Source organism: Carassius carassius, chromosome 26, assembly GCF_963082965.1.
Source record: "Carassius carassius chromosome 26, fCarCar2.1, whole genome shotgun sequence".
In the NCBI taxonomy this organism is placed as follows: domain Eukaryota; kingdom Metazoa; phylum Chordata; class Actinopteri; order Cypriniformes; family Cyprinidae; genus Carassius; species Carassius carassius.
In genome coordinates, this window is record NC_081780.1 from 4,452,669 (window position 1) to 4,462,375 (window position 9,707).

The window sequence follows — 9,707 nt, forward strand, 5'->3', positions numbered from 1 at the left end:
CATGTTAAATGTAATCTTTATATTACAAGAAAAAATTTTTTTTTTTTATAAAAAGCCTCAACAGAAACTACACTAATATTAACAATAAGCAAAATAAATGTAGAATGTCTAATGTTTTCAAATGGAGAATAAATAAAGGACAGGAGTCATATTAACTTCATTTTAAACTACCGTTTAAGTAGGTTTATAAGCTGTTTAGTAGCTACAGAGTCAAGAATAATTCACTGGATAATGTTCATTCACTGAATAATATTCTCTAGAATATTATATTGGAATATAACAAACAAAACATCGTATTTTAGTGCATTTCTCAACTGGAATATTATATCAAAATTATTAATAATGGTTTTGTCCTTCTACATTATGAAATGCCTGCTGAGAGCGCGGTTTATCTATGCAGTTACACAGAACTATACTTCCACTGCGATCGCTCGCGGCAGTAATAATTAAGTTGTATTTATTTAGATGTTTATTAGCAAAATAATGGTTATATATTAAATGTTAATACAATTTAAGGTGTTTTAAACAAGTGAACCTTGTTAATAGTTACATGCAGTAGCTGTGCTGGAGCATTTCCTGAGCATCAATCCGCTGAGTGAACAGCAATATGAAAGTGACTTCACAAGACTAATGATGAGCAAATTTATAGCAGAGAGAGAATTAAATTCAGGCTGTATTATTTAACTCATGCAAAGTTGCGTCTTTATTGGGAGAGGATCTTGACGGATTATCTACGTGACTCCGACGACACTAGACTAACTATGAGCATAGACAACAGAGAGAGAATCAAATTCAGTGCTTTTATTTCCAACATGCGCTCATTCATGACTGCATATTATCTAATTCAGGCAAAGTTACGTCTTTATTGGGACAGGACTTGATGGATTATTTAACATGGCTTTAAGAAATAGAGACCAACTCATGGAGTCAGGCTTTTATGTAATGCCTCTAACTTGTGCATAAATGGCTGTTATGTTAAATAAACTTTATTAACTACAGCAAATTAAGTACCTGCATGCCGTTGTCTCGTTGTTCAGACGTGCTGCAATGGTGATCCAGCGCGGAATTCTCAAAACACCCTGCAGATCGTGGCATTTATAGGTGAATTTGATATTACAAAACCAATACCCGATTATGGTAAAATGCTTAAGTATCGGGGTAAATATCGCTAAATTGATATCGGTTTTAAGAATCGGTATTAAGAATATTTCAGTATAGCGCCATTTTTACTGTATTTTTGATTAAATGGAAAGAAAACCAATATCAACATATTGATCATATTGATCAAATGCAGTCTTGGTGGACATAAGAGACTTCTTTCAAAAGCAAAAAAAAAAAATCTTTCCAACCCGAAACTTTTGAAACATAACGGTACATTTAGTGTACAAAAAATGTGAGTAGTGTGTACTGTTGTGGAATGGTTGTCAGGCAGTGCTATGTATTTACTTTGTTTTTGGGTAAGTTACTAGGTGATTACTTGGGAGTTCTTGGGCTCACATCCAAGACTTTTTGATATTTTACTACCTAGTGTAGATAAGACTTTTTTAGTTTATTATCTGCCAAATAAAAATGGTTAGTTTGATCACTTATAAAAGTAATAACTTGGTTTGGGGTATCAGTCACATGTTGCTTGATGTTTGTTGAATTCCCTGATCTTAAATTAAATGAATAAATTCAAGGCTATTTCTAGATAATTGGCGTGTGTTGTTTAACTCACTCGAACCAAGTCTACAAACCGCAGGCATGGCCACTTTACTTACATCCAGGAGTTTAACTTTATCTAAAGGCCGAAATTCACGTAGCAAAGCTGCAGCGACTCTTGTTGCGTGACATTCTCAGCTGATTTCATGCTTTGCTGATGGAAAATTAGGCCCCTGCGTACTGGGGAATGAAAAGAGAGGGAGGGATAGCTCCTGTTATCGCCTCCACCCCGACACTCCACCCCGACAACAAGAAAACTAGAGCAAAGGAGGCTGAGGCACTGCCTGCTAATGCACTCTAAACAAGATGATGAGCGCTCGCAATCCCCATGTGGAGCGTCTGCCGGCTTCAAAAATATCGGCTGTGTTTTTGTCTCTTTCTCATTCTCTTCCTACTCATACAGTGTTGTAAACCATAGTTATGTGTCTGGCCTTTTAAACAGGCTCCAAACGCATCCCATGCCTCTGAGGTGATTTGACTGGCATGTCATTTGCATTCTCTTTGACCAGTGAAGTACTAAGGAGAAGACTGTTAAAGTGCTGCTCTGATGGCGTTTGGAGTCTCTGGGTGTGTTTTGCCCAAAGTCATTTGAAGTAGGTATTTGAGTCTACTGATATTGTGTTTCTGCATTGTTTTGTTCAAAATGAATCTGTCCTCACTGAGCATCAGTGATGGTTGTGAGTGAGTTGTATTTGTCCTGAGCACTAGAGCCTCATGCGATTCTTAAAAATCATCCAGGTCCTATATACTCTTTGGTCTCCCAGCAATGCTCTGCATATATGAGTTTCTTCTCTCATTGGCTCAGTGATATTGAAATCAGGCTTTGGCATTCAGAATAATTGAGAGAATACGGCTATCATAACAGGCTAGAAAAAAACCATTAATGCTTGAGAAAGTGTGACACAATTTCAAGAACAAAGGATAAGCATCCAAGCAGGATAATTTGGGTAAACACATTTTAGTGACTTATTTTGGAACTATAAAATATTTATTTCTGCAGCCTGCTGTCATTTATCATTAGAAAATAAATTTAAATAGTCCATCAGTTTTTAAAAATAAACAAAAATCACATTTACAGTTACGGTCTCAGTGAAGAATTACAGGATGAACATTTCAAATACCCACTGTTTCGAAAATATAATTGTGGTAAATTGCACTTGTTAACAAGACTAGTGTGAAATTGTTTAGAGATAATTGCTTTTTCTCTTATTATTTAGAGTAAACTCACTAGCTGCATGAAGATACAATAATCCAAAATATGTAATCAAATGCAGAAGGTTCTTTCATGAATTCTATCTAATTATAGAATCAATTACTCCAAATAGTTGTCAGTCATTTAACACAAAATTGAGCACTTAATTCAAAAGACAATCCTATTTCAGTGAAATTAGATATGATAATAAATCTAAGCCAATTTAAATCATTTTAAACTTTAGAATGCTCAATTTATGATATAAATGGGCAAAATTCATGTCACCGATGTTTTGGGCATGTGTGGTGTTATTGTTCTTTGTTTTCAAGTGATGTCAGTGTCTTTCCTGTCAGAGGAGTATAACACTATACCTCACTGGCACTGGTATTTACTGCTTACTTATCATCCTCCATTTCATTTCCAGAGACTTCAGGTGTAACCTGTGTGTGTTCACAGGTTAAAATGACTTCACCTCAAAATTACCTGAGAGATCTATGACACAGAGCAGCTGCTGGGATTGTTCAGAGTCAGTTGCATTGGAAACTTCATTTCATGCCATGAACGTCGCTTCATCATTGTTACGGTAAGGTTCTAGTGACCGTGTTTAATAGCATAGTATTGTATTTACCACAAAAGTGACCCCTATTACTTATTCATTATAGTCTGAACCCTTTTGATAGGCCAAAATTTAAGCCATTATTTGCCTAAAAACTTCTATTAAACAATTGATCCTTATGTCATTTATGACCAACTAACTGTACCACAATTCGATATGATAATCTGAGCAAATAATGACTTTTTTCCTCCCTCATATAAAGGTTTCTCAAGACCTTGGTATTTTTTTATGTTTACAGCTTTTTTTTTTATACTTTTTTTGTTCTATCTATCATTTTTGGATAAATGTTCTAACAATATATTATGTTCCACAGAAGAAAGACAGACATACAGCTTTGGAATGACGTGAGGGTGAGTAAAAGTTGTAACATTTTTTTTACAATGTTACCTCTTTCAATGCAGAAGCTTCAAACTTCTAAACCCTGCAATGATAAATTCAAGCTCACGTTAAGCACAAAATGCACTGAAAATGCCGTTTGAAAGGACTTTTAAAGGTGGCCAGAGATATCCTAACCTTAAAGGCAGGTATTTCTTAATTACTATGACCTTACAACTTCCCACCACCCCACAACCAGAAACACAGCAGCACTTTTCCTGTGATAGATGAGCCTTCAGTCATTTTTTTTTTTTTTTAGCACACGTGTGTGTGTGTGTGTGTGTGTGTGTGTGTGTGTGTGTGTGGATGCTGGTCCGCTTCACATCACACACAGTAGCCCTCCCAGTGCTGTCTGCCGTACCCTGCACAGGAGTGATGAGCTAGAGAAGTGGAAGAATTAAAAGAGTGCAGCAGCGCCCTGTCACACTGCCTCAGTCTGTCAGTACTCCATCTCTCTCTGTCCTGGAGGCCATTATAAGCCTGGAACAGGACACCATCTTGGCCCACCCCTTCCTGGACCCTCGGCGTCAGTATTCTCAGGGACTACAGGAGACGAATAATGACGACTGGTGTGATAGCGCCTCTTCCTCACCAGGTATCTCACCTCCAAGCTGTTCATTTGTATATTGATGGCGGGATCTGAGGAAGAGGGCTCAATCATTCGCCTCGACACTGATTCACCCTCACCGTTCTGAATTTACTCTTACCGGGGGGTGAATTATACTCTCGCTCTCACACACACTCACGCATGCACACGCCACTTGATTTCTGACTAGGAGCGCAGATGATTTGCATCCAGCAATCTTTCCATTACACACCACTTGGTCACAAAATTTAAATTCAATTTGATTACATGTTTTTACAGTGGATTGCCTCTTGGGATATTAGCATAGTGGTTTTTCATCAATGTGTTGTGAAGTTATATCGTTTTCTTTTCTTTTTTTCTGTTTTAGACTGTTGTTGAATGTTGTTGTTTATTTAATAAAGTAAATGCAAATCATATATAAACTGTTAATTTTCATTTTTGCATTAAATCTATAAAAAATATATAATATAAATATAAAATAATATAAAAAATGTAAATATGAGTATAACTAATAAACAGTTTTGTAGTGCACTTTCCTGTTGCTTTTTAAAATTTCTCTGTTATTTATTAAAAAGGCTTTTTCAATTTTAAATAACATTGTAAATGCGGTTTTGTTTTCATGTGCAATAATCTAATTCAAAGGGGATTTTTGAAACAATCTGTTTTGAAATGACTATGATACATTTGAACTAAGTTTAGGCTGTTAGAGGAAATTGTAGAAAATGAGACCTGCATCAACAACGCTGCCCAAAAAAGTTCCTGGCTTTTAACGGAAAAGTCCATTTTTAACCATGCAAAATGCTGAGTTCTTTCTTAATAGATCTCTATTCATTTTCAAATGAGTTGATTAGCCAGCACAATGTCTGTGGATTCAGGGGCCCATTACACATTTATGACAGTAAATTACTGTACATTTACAATCCAAATGAAATTTCATGAGAGTTGATATTGGAAAAAAGCCCTGTGTGTATCTGCTCTTCATTTTGTGTGGCTGCTAATGCATCACACCAACGCCCCCTGTGGTCAGTCCTGTAACTGCAATGGGGGAATGGTGTTGATCCAGCATCTTTGTAACTGTAACTGAGAGGAGAGGTGCTTTATATTAAGGATGTGCTCATTTACATTTATGCTCATTCAGTGTATTGTACTGCATGTTCATTAAATATGTTCAAACATTACAGAGACATGTAATAAATAAGGAGTCCACCTCCGTGTTTGAGTGTGAGCAGGTACGTTGAATCCGTTCTGCATTCACTGCACGGGATCCTCCTTTTTCTTTCCTCCCAAAGTGCCACTCTGTTTTGGCTTCTTTCGTTTTCCATACAACAGTTTAGCAAATGAACAGTGACACACATTAGTATAATCAGGGGCAACTTTTTCTTGTAATGCAATCTTTAAGGAGAGACCAGGAGCGGGGCAGCCTCATGCTTGTGCTGCTCGTCCCACAGCTCTCCGCCTCTAAATTATTCATCATCCAATCAATCATCTTCTCTTTGTTTTGGACCCCAGTGCAGGAGATGAAACGGCAGACTGCCAGAGCTGTTTTTCTTCATCTGAGGTCTGGAAAACATGATCTACTCGGATTACACTCACCCCCAAAACACACACCTCCAGTACCCACGTGCTTTCAGGAAATGCACACACACAGGCAAACAGACACCCCTGAGTCTTGCATCTGTATACAGACCTATAGTGTAGATGTACCTATAGTGTATTTCATATACACCAAACACCACTTCCATTGCAGCCAGTCACATGCGCAAGGGATTTTTTTTTATAATAGTAATGATTAATTCTATTATTAATGTTATTTGTGAGTATATTTATTTTTGTCATTCTTTTTATGCATTCATGTATTTCAGGCGTTTCTGAAATCAAGAGCATCGCCTCAAACTAGCTTCAGTTTTATTTGATTTTATCTGCAGTTCTTTATTTTACGTTTCTTTGCAGTTTGTTAATAACATTTAATATGTTTCTATTTAAATGTGTTTTGTTTCATTTATAATTTATTCATTTTTATTATTATTTTTATTAATTTTTACATTTAAATACATTCGATCCATTTCTAATTTTTAGGACTTTTGAGGTCTTCTTGAGAGATAATTTTAGAGAGAAACCATGAGGAGGGGACATGAAATAGATTTGGGAAAATAGATGAGGAAACATCACAGGCCTGACTCGAACCATGTCACCCATGTGAGTACCAGAGCTATGAAATTTCAAAAGCATGCGTGTTACTTGACAATTTGTCTTTCTGAACAGTAAAATTGCAAATTGACCATATATAAATGTTAAACCTCATGATTAAGCATTAGGTTACAATAAGTTGTGCTGTATTGTGACTGAAACTCAACTTTTTTATATTGTGCCTGTATTGTCTATCTGAGACTCTTTTATATGATTCGGATTTCCACAAAAATGGTAATGAAAATCTTTTTTTGGGGATTTCTGATCAGATGTTTACTTACTAGCTGTAATAATGAGTTCTGCCATGTTCTTGTTCTTTTTGGCCCTTTTAGCAGCTCTGCATTAAACGTGGCATTTTCAAAACATTCAGCAGTGGCTGGGTGAACACAAGTGTGCTTTGGTTTATTATTTGCGTACCAGCTTGTGTCTCCATCCCTGCGTTACATCCCCAGCCTCTTTTCTCGCCTCTCCACGCAGAGCTTTAACGGACATGTCACCACTCAGCGTAATAAAAGCAGCTAGGCTGTATGATCTATCAGCTGCAACACAGAGGCCCGCTTAGCACATCCAAAAGGGGCCCGTCTGCGTCTTTAAGCCTGTGTGGGAGTGGAGCACTAATAGGGGGAAATGTCTTGGACAACTGATTTGAAGATACTTCGCTCAGAGCACGGCAGGTGATGCGGTGTCTTCCCTTTTTGATGTGGCACAACACAGAGTCGCGTCGACTGATAGCTTCAAAACGCAGAAGAGTGAGACCTTATTCAGCCTCCTGCTAGTGCGACATCAGAGGAGCTGACATCTATTATGGTACGGAAAGACAAGTGTTTGAAACCAAATTCAAGTGTGCGTGGAAGTGTCAGGATTTACTACAGGCCCCGGCATCTTTTTTTTTTTTCTCGTTTTCTCTCTTTCTCTCCCCCGCACGCCCACCCTCCTCCTGCAATCCCTTTTTTCTTTTTTTCTTTTCTTTAATAAGGTGGTTTAAACCAAGCATGTCTATATGAACTCTGCAGGAGAAAGCATGAAAGGGTGCTGCCAGCCCATGATGAAAATATTTTAGTCGAAAAGCCCGGTCAGTTCCTACTGACTGGAGACGGGAGGGGAAATGGAAAAACAGCAGAATCTTTCATGATGCTTTTGGTGGAAACAAGTTTGTTTTCATATACTGAGAATAAAAAATATATCTGTTTTAATAAGAAAAAGTATTTTTTTTAGTTTTATCTTTAATGAATAGTAATTAATAAAATATAACTATTTTATAGTATTGTTATTGAGGATAGTTACAGTATTTGAGTATCTCAATATTATGTGATGTTGTTAATCTTGGTAGCACAAATAAGTAAGATGCAAAAGTGTCTAAAATACAAAAATTCTGTCATTATTAGTCACCCTCCACTTGGTCCCAACCTGTATGAGTTTCTCTCTTCTGCTAAACACAAATATTTTGAAGAATGTTCATAACCAAACCATTGATGGTAGCCATTGACTTTTATAGTATATGGAACATTCTTCAAAATATCTTATTTTTGTTTTAAAGTGATAAGATTTTAATTTTTTGGGGGGTGAACTATCCCTTTAAGGTTTATGCAAATACTGCAAGAAAGATTTTGAACCTTTTTACTAACCATTTTAACTAACTTTTAAACTGTTAAACAACTGTGATCATCTAAATGTCTTTTTATGTGTGTAGATATTCACCCGGTGAGTGCCAAACACGTGTATACACACTTCAGTTGAGGATGGAGATCGAGGTGAAATATTGCATGAGGGAATCGTAGCGAGTGAGCCGGACGTCTGGAGGCAGATAAATAGCTTTGGCTGGCGGTTAGGACACATCAGCCGTAAACAGTACCGGCAGCCATAAAAAGACGAACAGCTTTATTTCCCCAGCCCTTGCAGACAGATCAGTGAGATGGACACAGCGCTCAGAGTAAATAAAACAAGCTGACTGGCAGGGCGGTTAGACTGGGAGCAGAAACATCGCTCCGGGTCCCATAATAATGCCCCGTAGGGCTCACGTCAAGACTCTCCAGTGGGACTGAGCAAGTGCTTTCACCTCCCTGATTATCGCTCACCAACTTAACCTGGTATCCACACTGACACCAATAAAAACACAATGTTTGCTTTCTTTTCAGTACGGCTTGCTTGTATGATTACATTACACATTTATAAAATGCATCATTCCAGATTCAAAAATTTATCGACGAGCCATTTTTTAGCATTTTTTTATATAACGCCATCATTGACCACCTATCAGTTCAGTTAACTCAATTCAATGCAATTATAAACCAGTAAAAATTAACAACAGTTATGCTAATTCACAACATTTAAAAAATAATAAAAAATAAAATGTAATCACTCTTTGCTGTCTTAATATTAATGATGATAATAATAACAGACCCCAAAAGGCCTCATGTTAAAAAATAATTGCATCTTTTTTTATTAGTAGTAGTATTGAGCATTGGGTCTTTTGTCACATTGTCATTTATTACAGTAATTTTACCAGGTTTAGAGGGTTTTAGGTTCTCCGCTTCGTGGTGCATAGCTACACCAGTTAACTGTAGTAAAATCATAGCAATGCTCTGCTGGTTTGTGCTTATTTATTTACTAAATGCTAGTTGGTGAGAATACTCTTTTTTGTATTTAAAATATACAGTTTTTAATGCAATAAGGTCTCAGTAGGTTCATGATTTTAATGTAGACATATATAAAATGAATGAGAGTAATATAATATTCCTGTTCATTTTATGGCAAACACATTAAGCGCTGAGACACATGATTGAGTGAACATGTGAGTGTTGATTTAATATCTCTTGATGTTTATATTAATTAGGATTTAATTGTCAAAAATATTTAGCTCCAACATGCAAGTTGGACAAACGGGAAAATATTAGCAGCCCTCGCATTATTCCAGTTTCATCAACCTCGTTTTAATTAACCTCTTTGAATAATTAACCACACGTTATTATCAAATGAAGCAAATAATTGAGGTGCTGGCTCAATTTGTAATTTGACGATTTTCCACCTTTTTAATTCATGTGTTTCCCACT

General features: G+C 36.6%; 1 long non-coding RNA gene across 2 annotated transcripts; it reads left to right on the top strand.

Moving 5' to 3' along the window:
- The first annotated feature begins 5,688 nt into the window (after positions 1–5,688).
- LOC132106242 (uncharacterized) lies at positions 5,689–8,955 on the top strand. 2 transcript variants are annotated; one of them, XR_009424083.1, is made up of 4 exons: positions 5,689–6,028; positions 6,557–6,666; positions 7,372–7,464; positions 8,348–8,955. It is a non-coding gene; the product is annotated as an uncharacterized LOC132106242 (long non-coding RNA). The 2 variants fall into 2 exon arrangements; XR_009424082.1 differs by lacking the exon at positions 5,689–6,028 and having other exon boundaries at positions 6,244–6,666.
- The last annotated feature ends 752 nt before the right edge of the window (positions 8,956–9,707 follow it).